At 40.2% G+C, this 8,485-nt stretch overlaps 1 pseudogene across 1 annotated transcript; it reads right to left on the bottom strand.

Moving 5' to 3' along the window:
• Positions 1-3,889: 3,889 nt before the first annotated feature.
• Positions 3,890-8,402, bottom strand: LOC311580218 (small ubiquitin-related modifier 2-like; annotated as a pseudogene). Its single transcript has one exon. The product of its transcript is annotated as a small ubiquitin-related modifier 2-like (transcript).
• Between the last annotated feature and the right edge of the window lie 83 nt (positions 8,403-8,485).

Below are 8,485 nucleotides of genomic sequence, written 5' to 3'. Positions count from 1 at the left end.
ATGCAGAGTTTAAAATTGTGATTTGGGTCTGAATGATTATTTGTAATTAATAAATAAACTCACATAAAAAACAATTTAGCATTGTGATGTCACAGGTCCATAATATAATAAAACAAACTAGTAGCAAGATGAAACAAAAGCACCTTTGTGATGGCACAATATATTATTTTGTGATGGCAGAAGAATTATGGTATAAAAATTAAACAATGTAGTGTCATATTTCCACATTATATTACAAATTGGAGCATTGTGATGACAACATTGAGCACTGTGATATCATAATTCAGTATTGGGATGGCAAAAGGGTTCTTGCTTAAATAACAATTCATCATTCTCATGTCATAGTTTATTATTGCACTGTTAAATTCAGCATTGCAATGGCATAGTGAATTTTTGTCTTCTTTTTTTTTAAAAAATATTTATTTATTCACTTTACATTATGGTCATAGCCCATCTCTCTTCACCTCCCAGGCCCACCCTCTTTCCTCCCACATCTCCCTCCCCTATTGCTCAGAAGAGAGGAGGCCTCTTTCCCACCCCCATCCCAGGCTCATCCATCAAATTGTATGTGTCCTCTTCCCCCATGGCCTAGCAAGGCAGTCCTGCCAGGGAGGTGACTGAAAACCCACATGAAGCCTGAGCTGGCCCTCAGCTACATCTATGTAGGAGGGCTAGGCCCAGTCTCCCTGAAAGTTCTTTGTTGGTGCTTCAGTCTCAGCAGAGCCCTCTGTTGGTCTTCTTGTGAGACTCCTGTCATCTCCTTTTCTCCCCAGTTCTCCAGAAGGTTCCCTATGCATTGCTCAATGTTTGGCTGTGAGTTTCAGCATCTGTTTTTGAGGCACTGCTGGGTGGAGCCTTTCAGAGTGCCCAGTTTTGGGACTAACCTCACCCAACTACCAAAACCATGGATATAAAGTTTCAAATGTACACCTCAGTTTTCTCTCCCTAAACTCCTTAATTTTATCTTCTGCTCCTAACATACATGTTGTAGAATCCTGCCAGGTGCTGCATCCAGAATGCAGGTGCTCTGGCCTAGACCTCACAGACTATGTCAGCTAGACCTGCAGTTTCCTAGCTGTAGATAGTGTCACACATCCTGAACAGCAAATACAACAGCCACTCGTCCTAAAGTTGGCTAACATTAAAGCCTTCAGCACCTCCGCCCCTCCAAATCAATGTCCCTAAATCAGCTGGAAGCTACCAAAGACCAGATTTCTTCACTCATTATCCATTTATTATCCACAAAGGGCTGGGATGTTAGGTGCTGCTGCAGGCCATGGCTGGCATGCCCTGCTCCCTACCCAGGAGCAGGGCTTCCCCTCTTCCCGAGACCCTTCACTATATAAACCATACATTTTCATTCTACTGCATTCTTGCCCCTTTCCCCAAATTTCGGCCCTCTGTACTCACCCCTCCCCACCTCCAGCCAGGATGCGCTCTCCCCTCCCCTCCCCATCGCATGCTGTTTCCAATAAACCTCCAAAAGATATGGATCTATTTGTATTCTTCTATATGCAGATATCCAGTTAGAATAGCACCATTTGTTGAAGATGCTTTCTCTTTTTCTTGCAGTTTTTATTACTATTGCTTTGTAGAACCCCTTGAAATCAGAGATGGTGATACCTCCAGAAGTTTTTATTGTACAGGATTGTTTTAACTATCCTGGTTTTTTGTTTTGTTTTGTTTAAATTTCTCCATATAAAATTGAGAATTTCTCTTTCCCAGTCTATAAAGAATTGTGTTGGAATTTTGATGGGAATTGCACTGAAACTGTAGATTGCTTTGATAAGAAAGCTATTTTTACTGTCAATCCTACTGATTCATGAGCATGAGAAATCTTTCCATCTTCTGTTATCTTTAATTTCTTCCTTCTGAGACTTGAAACTTCTTTCATATAGGTCTTTCACTTGCTTTGTGATGAGTTACACCAAGATACTCTATGGTTTTTGTGGCTATTGTGAAGGATGAAGCTTCCCTAATTTCTTTCTCAGCCTGTTTATCCTTTGTATAATGAGGGACTGTTGTTTTGGTTTTTGTTTTAAGTTAATTTTGTATCCAGCCACTTTGCCAAAAGTATTTATCAATTATAGGAGTTTCCCAGTAGAATTTTTAAGGTCACTTATGTATAGTATCATATCATCTGCAAATAGCAAAACCCTGACTTCTTCCTTCAGAATTTGTGTCCCCTTAACCTCCTTTAGTTGTCTTATTGCTCTAGTTAGGAATTCAAGTACCATATTGAAGAGATATGGAAAGTGGGTAGCCTTGTCTGTGAATTAAGTGGAATTGCTTAAATTCTTCTCCATTTAACTTGATGTGGGCTTTTGGCTTGCTGTACATTGCCTTTATTATGTATAGGTATGTACTTTGTATCCTTAATCTCTTCAAGACATTAGACATGAAAGGGTACTGGGTTTTGTCAAAAGCTTTTTTGGCATCTAATGAAATGATCATATGGAGTTTTTTTTTTCCTTCAGTTTGTTTATACGGTGGATAATGTTGACGGATTTTCATATGTTGAACCACCATTGTAGTACTGGCTTGAAGCCTACTTGATCACAGTGAATGCTATTTTTGATGTGTTCCTGGACTCGGTTTGTGAGTATTTTAACGTCAATGTTCATAATGTTCATAAGGAAGAATGTTCATAAGGGAAACCACAACCAGATCTAATTTCGGTCATAGATATAATTTAAAAAATAACTTCATCCATATCCTAACTCTAAACTCAATCATAACCCTAACTCTAAAGCTAATCTACCCTTATCTCTTATCATAACCCTGACCCTAATCCTAATCCTAATCCCTAGCCCTAAGATAAACCTTAGCCTATCCCAAACCTTTAGCCTAAGCAATAACACCAAACTCACCCATTCCACTAGTTTTAACATTAACACTAGCCAAACTCTACCCATTACACTAACCTTAACTTTTACCTAAACTCAAACACAAGCTTAAAGCTCTTCATAACCCTAAAGCTATTCCTAAAAACCTATCCCCAGGTGGGCAGTGGTGGCACATGCCTTTAATCCCAGCACTTGGGGAGGCAGAGGCAGGTAGATCGCTCTGAGTTCCAGGCCAGCCTCGTCTACAAAGTGAGTCCATGACAGCCAAGGCTACACAGAGAAACGCTGCCTTGAAAAAAACAAAAAACAAAAACCTACCCCCAACCCAAAACTTCATTCTAACAATATCATGAATTTCAGGCGCCACCATTTTTAATCTTTTGTTTTTTAACCAAATTTAATCTTAACACCAAAAACCCTAGTCCAAACCATAACACTCGATATTTATGTACAATAAAGAAATGGGCCCACGAAAGCCTTCACTTACCAGGAAACTGCGACAGAGGAGAGGACATTCTAGTGGGACTCTAGATGAGAGAATCATGGGAGAAAGGCAAAGTAGAAGGACCCAGAGGGTCCTAGAAGCCTACAAGTAGAACATTATGATAGGCAGATTTGGGCACAGGGGTCCCGCTCAAACTAAGGCACCAGCCAAGGACAATACAGGCAGTAAACCTTAAACCCCTACCCAGATCTAGCCAATGGACAGAACACTCTCCACAGTAGAGTGGAGAGTGGGATATTACTTTCTCACATACTCTGGTGCCTCACCTTTGACCATGTCCCCTGGACGGGGAGACCTGGTGGCAATCAGAGGAAGGACAGCAGGTTACCAAGAAGAGACTTGATACCCTATGATCATATAGAGGGGGAGGTAATCCCCCTCAGGAACAGTCATAGGGGAGGGGAATAAGGGGAAATTGGGAGGGAGGGAAGAATGGGAGGATACAAGGGATGGGATAACCATTGAGATGTAACAAGAATAAATTAATAAAGGAGGAAAAAAATAAAAAATAAAAAATAAATAAAAAATAAATAAAAAATAAATGGGAGCCAGGTGTGCTACGCACGCCTTTAATCAGAGCACTGGACTACACAGCAATTCCAAGACAGCCAAGGCTAAACAGAGAAACCTTGTTTCAAAAAAAACCAACCAAACAAACAAAAACAAAAACAAAAAGAAATGGGGACAGAAGAAACAAAGGAGAAAACTATACTGTAGTAGTCAGAATGTGGTGGAGCCAAATTGCAGCTTCCTAGTTGAGAATGTATTCTTGGTCTATAATTCTCGAGTAAAGTAGCAGGTTCCTTTTTTAGTAGATACACCCTGTTAGCTGCTGATACACATCAATTATATCTTCATCCTCCATTTCCAACTTTGCAGGTTTCTGTTTCATTCATTGGTTGCCCATCAAACTGGAATCTGTTCTACTAAGTGGTGCATGCCTCTTAATCTTAAACTGCACCATAGAACCACTCTGCACTGCCACCTTCAAATTAATATGATCCTTGTTCTCAGTCTTGACTCCTTCCTTGAGGTTTTTGTCAGTCATGGTGAGCACTGGAGTCTCCTCAGCTGCTGCTTCACAACAGAGGCACTAGGTCCACACTGAAGGAGCACACAAACAGCACCAGGAAACCAAACCATAACTCTAACCATCAATTAAGTTCTACTACTCTTGTCAACAGTAATCATAACCCTATTCATACCACAAACTCCAACTCTAAACCTTTTCTTTTCCTTAATTCTAATATTAAATCTATTCCTAATTCTAACTCTAATACAGAACTAACTCTAATTAATCCTTACCTTAGTTTTCCAGCAGCACAGAGTGATGGATATCTTGGAACAAATGGAACAAGCACTGCAAGACTGGGGATAAGAAAACAGCGCTACCACAAGAAGCAAAGTATAAGTTAGAATGGCCTGCTGCCCATACTAAGGTTGGTCCTTAACATATACATACACAGTCCTCCACGTCTGAGGAGACAATAAGAAGTACTGTGCCCTCGGAGTGAATGTGGGGACCTTTTCCTGGAGCTTTCAGTGTTTTATTTGCAAACAAGGATAACAGATGTTGTCTACAATACATCAAGTAACAATGAAGATATACACCAAGACACGGGTGAACAACTGTCTATGCTTATTGACAACATATCGAATGGACAGTGGTAAAAGTTCCATTATCCACTCCCCCTGGGCCACAACAAGGGGGCCAAGTCGACTCTCAAGATGTAAGAGGTTCTGAGGAAGATCAAAGCATGGAAAGGCAAATAGGCCATCATTCATAGCTCCTGTAATAAAGGTGTTCATTGTTCTATGTTAAAAACAAAAACAAAAACCCTAGTGCTATTCCTAACCTTAATATTAACTCTAATCCTAACTCAAACAGTAAAACTAATCCAATTACTAACACTTAGCATAACCCTAAGAATAACACTAACCCTAATTAACCAAACAGATCCTATACCAAAAGCAAGCACTAACCCTATTGACAAACCATAAAATTAACATAAATATACTGAAAACCAAACCATCTATGGGCCTAACTGTAGCATTAACCCTAACCTTTAACACAGTGGGTTTTATTTGTATTTTTATTTATTTTTGATGTTGTTGTTTTTGTTTTTAGACAAGGAAGGTCTCTGGCTGTCCTGGAATTTGCTTTGTAGATCAAGTATCCAGACACTGGTCTCTCTCAGTTTCCCAAGTGCTAGATTTAAATGTTGGTGCCACCATGCCTAGCTTTGACATAAGCTTATGAACCCTAAAAGTAACCCTAAACCAGGAGTCGCTACCATGAACCCTAAATCTAACTGTATTCCTAAGTTTAGCCATGGCCTATCAAATATTTATAAACCTAGTTTAAACTTTAGTGGTAGTCTATTACTAGCCCTTATCGTAACTCAAAACTTAAACTTAAGGTTATTTTTAACACTCATGCTAACAACAACCTAAACTGAAAACAGTAACCCAACTCCTAACCCGAACACCACTCTAACCCATACTTTAATCCTAACATTAAAACTAATCGAATCGCTAATAACAATAGCATAGCCCTAACTCTAACACTAATTCTAAACCAAACCCTATCATTAACACATCACTACTGTTATGATGGCCATAACAGTAACACTAACCCTAAAGAAAATCACTCCAAAAACAAAACACTATTTCTAACCTTAACTGTAAACCAAATCCTAAACGTATACCTAACCCTAGCCCAATTCATAATTAGCCCTAACCTTAAGCCTTACATAACCTTATCCCTAATGGTAAACCTAACCTTAACTTTAACAGTTGCACAAACTAATACCTAATCCCACTCTATACCTACCCTTAACTTTAACCCCAACTTTAAAATTAAATCTATTCATGTAGCACAGGAGAAATGGGCACAAAGTCTCACACCTAATCAAGAAGTATTTGTAATTTATACCTTCTGTGAAAGAGAAGAAAAAAAATGTTTTCTCCAATGAAGTTTGTGGTAAATAGATATGGCCCCCATAGTCTCATTATGTTTAAATCTTTGGCCCACAGGAACTAGCACTATTAGGCTAGATAGCCTTGTTGTATAATGTGTGTCACTGTTGGGGTGGGCTTTGAGGTCACCTATGCTCAAGCTACGCCCAGTGTGACATAAAGTCTCCTTTTGGTGCCTGCATGCTACCATGCTTCCTGCCATAACTGTAAGGCAGCTCCAACTAAATATTCCCCTTTATAAGCGTGGTTGTGGTCACGTGCCGCGCCTCGCTCGACCGGCAAGAAAGACACGACCACTGGTTCTTCTCCTAAGCAGCTTTACTCAGGCCTTCTTTCTCGGAAAAATCCCCCAAGCCACTCCCCTCACGCTCATTTATACCACCCAAACAGCTAATCACACTAAGCCACGTCTCACACGCTGATAGGCTCGCGAGCAGCGGGCCTTTTTCAAATAAGGGGTTGTTTGTTTAAATCGAGGCGGCTCCAGCTGTATGCCAGGAGTCATGTGGAGGCGGGGGTCCACAAAGGGCTCTGTGGCTCCCCACAGTCATGGTCTCTTCACAGCCAATGAATCCCATCTAGTCCATGGATATAAGTATCTGTGATCTATGTAGCATGCTGTACTTATTACTATAGCTCCGCAGGACTTAAAACCAGGTATATCTCAAGCTACTCTTTTTAAAAAAGGATTTATGGGTGCTTAGTATTCATGTATATACAAGTACATGTGTGCCTAGTACCTCTGGAAGCCAGAAAAAGGGTGTCACATAAGTGGTTATAAATCATCATGTAGGTCTAAGAACTGGACTTGGGGGACAGTAGTCAACCACAGTGATAACAGTGTCCAGTGGATCAGAACACTGTGACAACAGATGAGTATTATAATGGAGCACAGAGGAACATTTGAATGGGACAGAGGCACTGTAGTGAGACAGAAGCAATGTGATGGGAAAATGGATCAGCGTAGAAAACTGGGGGATTAGGGAAAAGGATCACTCCCACACACAGGCTAGTGTTTTCTAATCATGATAAGGGTTGCTGCCAGTAGTGAGAATCACCTCACAGTTACTTCTCTCACAGAGAAATAGCAAAGTCTTAGGCCTCCAAAATGTTCCTAGTCCAGTCCTAATACAGGCCTTGACCCACTGTGGCTAAGGACCTAAGAAACCCAAATGAAAATATAAGACACTAAGTTTTGAGGCAACACAACTCATTGGAATGTCTAGAATATTGAAAAATAAAATACCATCATCAGTCTTAAGAACTGTTTTCCAACCTCTCTAACACACTTATTTTCTGAATGTAAGGAAGGTGTAGTTTGAATGAAAATGGTTCCCTAGGCTCATAGAGACTGGAACTATTAGGAAATATGGCCTTGTTGGCATACATGTGTTGTTGCATGAGGTGTGTCACTGGGGCCGGGCTTTGCATTCTCAGCAGCTCAGTCTCTTCCTTCTACCTGCAGATCCAGATGTATAATTCTCAGCAACCTCTGCAGCACCATGTCTACCCAAAGGCCACCATCTTTCCCGCATGACAGTAATGGACTGAATCTCTGAACTATAAGCCACTCCCAATTAATTGTTTTCCTTTATAAGGGTTGTCATGGTCATGGTGTCTCTTCATAGTAATAAAAGCCTAAGACAGAAGGCCTGTTTAGAAGACAAAAAGTGTTACTGCTTCACACTAACCTTTAAAGCTATCCCAAGGCTAGTCTCAATCTCTATCCTAATGGTAACTCTGACAACCTTAATGCTAACTTTAACACCTAATATTCCAAATCCTAACACTAGTTCTAACCTTACCCACTACATTCCCTAATCCTACCCTCAATCCTACTACAACAACTAACACTATCACTACCCCAAACTCAACCAATACCTTTTGATCACAACCATAACCCTAATGACAACAATGAACCTCACTCATATTCAACCACATTTTACATTACTACTCTTATCTATATCCCAAACACTAATCCCCAATGCAAAACCTAAATCTAAAACTTTAACCCCTAAACCGTGGTACCCAACCTCTAGCCCTACCACCATGAATTACCCTAATTCCTAACACTTACCTAAAACTTAATTTCTACTCCTCTCATCCTATGTGTAATTTTAACTCTAACCTTCTGTATGCTCTGGTCTACAAATAG

Source organism: Acomys minous (genome assembly GCF_964271855.1).
Source record: "Acomys minous genome assembly, chromosome: 2".
Classification (NCBI taxonomy): domain Eukaryota; kingdom Metazoa; phylum Chordata; class Mammalia; order Rodentia; family Muridae; genus Acomys; species Acomys minous.
Note: the sequence above shows the minus strand (reverse complement) of the source record. Positions and strands in the feature narration are given on the sequence as shown.